The sequence below is a fragment of the Quercus lobata genome, chromosome 6 (genome assembly GCF_001633185.2).
Source record: "Quercus lobata isolate SW786 chromosome 6, ValleyOak3.0 Primary Assembly, whole genome shotgun sequence".
NCBI classification, from domain to species: domain Eukaryota; kingdom Viridiplantae; phylum Streptophyta; class Magnoliopsida; order Fagales; family Fagaceae; genus Quercus; species Quercus lobata.
In genome coordinates this window covers 28,038,018-28,040,705 of record NC_044909.1, presented here as the reverse complement: position 1 = coordinate 28,040,705, position 2,688 = coordinate 28,038,018, and positions in this window count along the sequence as shown.

Sequence of the window (2,688 nt, the reverse complement as noted above, 5' to 3'; positions counted from 1 at the left end):
GACAGAACTAAGGTATTGCATGGTCCTTGGACTCAAACCTATGGGGAAACCAATTACTTAGAAGAAAAAACTGAGTTTTGGACAGAACCAAGGTATTGCATGGTTCTCGGACTCAAACCTATGGGGAAACCAACTACTTAGAAGAAAAAACTGAGTTTTGGACAGAACCAAGGTTTTGCATGGTCCTCGGACTCAAACCTATGGGGAAACCAACTACTTAGAAGAAAAAACTGAGTTTTGGACAGAACTAAGGTATTGCATGGTCCTCGGACTCAAACCTATGGGGAAACCAACTACTTAGAAGAAAAAACTGAGTTTTGGATAGAACCAAGGTATTGCATGGTCCTCGGACTCAAACCTATGGGGAAACCAACTACTTAGAAGAAAAAACTGAGTTTTGGATAGAACTAAGGTGTTGCATGGTCCTCGGACTCAAACCTATGGGGAAACCAACTACTTAGAAGAAAAAACTGAGTTTTGGATAGAACCAAGGTATTGCATGGTCCTCGGACTCAAACCTATGGGGAAACCAACTACTTAGAAGAAAAAACTGAGTTTTGGACAGAACTAAGGTATTGCATGGTCCTTGGACTCAAACCTATGGGGAAACCAACTACTTAGAAGAAAAAACTGAGTTTTGGACAGAACCAAGGTATTGCATAGTCCTCGGACTCAAACCTATGGGGAAACCAACTACTTAGAAGAAAAAACTGAGTTTTGGACAGAACCAAGGTATTGCATGGTCCTCGGACTCAAACCTATGGGGAAACCAACTACTTAGAAGAAAAAACTGAGTTTTGGATAGAACTAAGGTATTGCATGGTCCTCAGACTCAAACCTATGGGGAAACCAACTACTTAGAAGAAAAAACTGAGTTTTGGACAGAACCAAGGTATTGCATGGTCCTCGGACTCAAACTTATAGGGAAACCAGCTACTTAAGAAGAATTCTAAGTTGCTCAGTCCTCGGACCAAATACCAGAAAAGGTCAAGGCTATGAAAGTTATTAAAAAGATGGCGAAACGCCTTATTACTCAGCGACCAACAGGGGGGTACATTTTGGGCTATATATCCTCGGATGATTACTTCCTACATGGCATCGAGCATTCAGCCATCACCTCGTTCAAATTTGGGGTATACAACCCACTTCCAGGTTAGTCTTATTATACACGATAGCTCTAATAAGTTCATAGTAGTATCTTTTATCTTTGTAAGGGATTTTGGCCCTAAGTATCGCTTTCTCAGGTCGGCATTATTGTGCCGAACAATGTTATTAAATTTATTATGAACACCTTTTTCTTAGTAAAAGTTTTCTGCCTTAAGTGCCATTTATTCAAGTCGGCATTATTATGCCAGATAGTTCCCATAAGCACAGAGTAAGATCTTTTTATTAACTGAGATTTCGGCCTCAAGCATCGTTCATAGTATAAAAATAAAAAGAAAGAAGTTACAGGATAGTACGTCTATTCACGGCATAACTATTTCAAAAGAAAAGATAGAATATACGAAATCAAGAAATGATGACCTTTATTAATGTAAAGAGGTGTTACAGTGTACAATGAAGGGCTTAAACGAAGCCTATATAGCAAATGAGTTACAAAAACAATAAAAAAAAAAACATACAAACAGAAATCTTTTTAAGCTCTGCCCCAGTGGCACCCATATTGAGAGGAGGACCTTCCTTGGTGGGAGAGGAGAAGAAAAGGAAGAAGGAAAAGCACCAGGATGGATCTGGTGGTGGAAAGAAGAAGAAAGAGAGGCAAAAGGAGGCACCAGTGAAGGAATAGAGGAAGAAGCAGGGATACTTTGTCCTTGCGTCAGTCCTGACTCCTAACACGCTGGTACCATGTTAGTTATGCTCATAAGAGAGCGGCTGGTATTGATAATGGGTGATCCCAGCTCAGCCGCACCAAAAGTTTGACGCAACGAGCCCCTGCTTCGGATTTTGACTGAAAGGAGGATGAGAAGTATCTTGAGTCTCTCCCATCCCTACCTTGACCAAGCCATTTTGAGCTTCGCAAGAACGTAGCATTTCTGGGAAGGGTATGGTCTTTTCATTCCCACTCCTATCTTGGATTTATCACGATTCAAGGTGTAAGCAAAAGGATAAGGGAAACTCTGGGGGAGGCTAAGGATTTTCAGACTTCAAAAGGATTGAAAGGGCTCTGTGTAAGAGAGATAACCTCTTGCTTTCCTTCTTATATGAAGGACAAAACGGGAGGCATTTAATCTATCCATATTTCCAAGAAAGTAGGTAAACGAGAATATACCCATTCCACTTCCCCATACCGTCAATAACCGTCGAATTTAAATGGTCTCGTAAAGGGAAATCATTAAAGGCGCGTTTTGGATAATCAAACGGCAGGAACGCATTGTGAATGAATTCAGAGGAATGTCTTGTAACCTGGTATGTCTCTTGGGTAGATGAAGAGACACCAACATTAATGAAGGACAGAGTTAAACAAACCATAATAAAGGCTTGGCACTACGAAAATCCTCCTCTCCAACCAAGAGGTCGGACAGCAGGATTTTGAGGGGCTATTGTGGGGCCCAATAATTTGTGGCCCTGGCCCATTTAATCATTGGGGCCCAAGACCCAAGCCGAGGAAGGTTATAGCCTAGGTTCGGTAATACGAGTACAAAATAGTCTTGGGCGCAGCCGAGGACGATTTAGTCCTCAATATGTCCG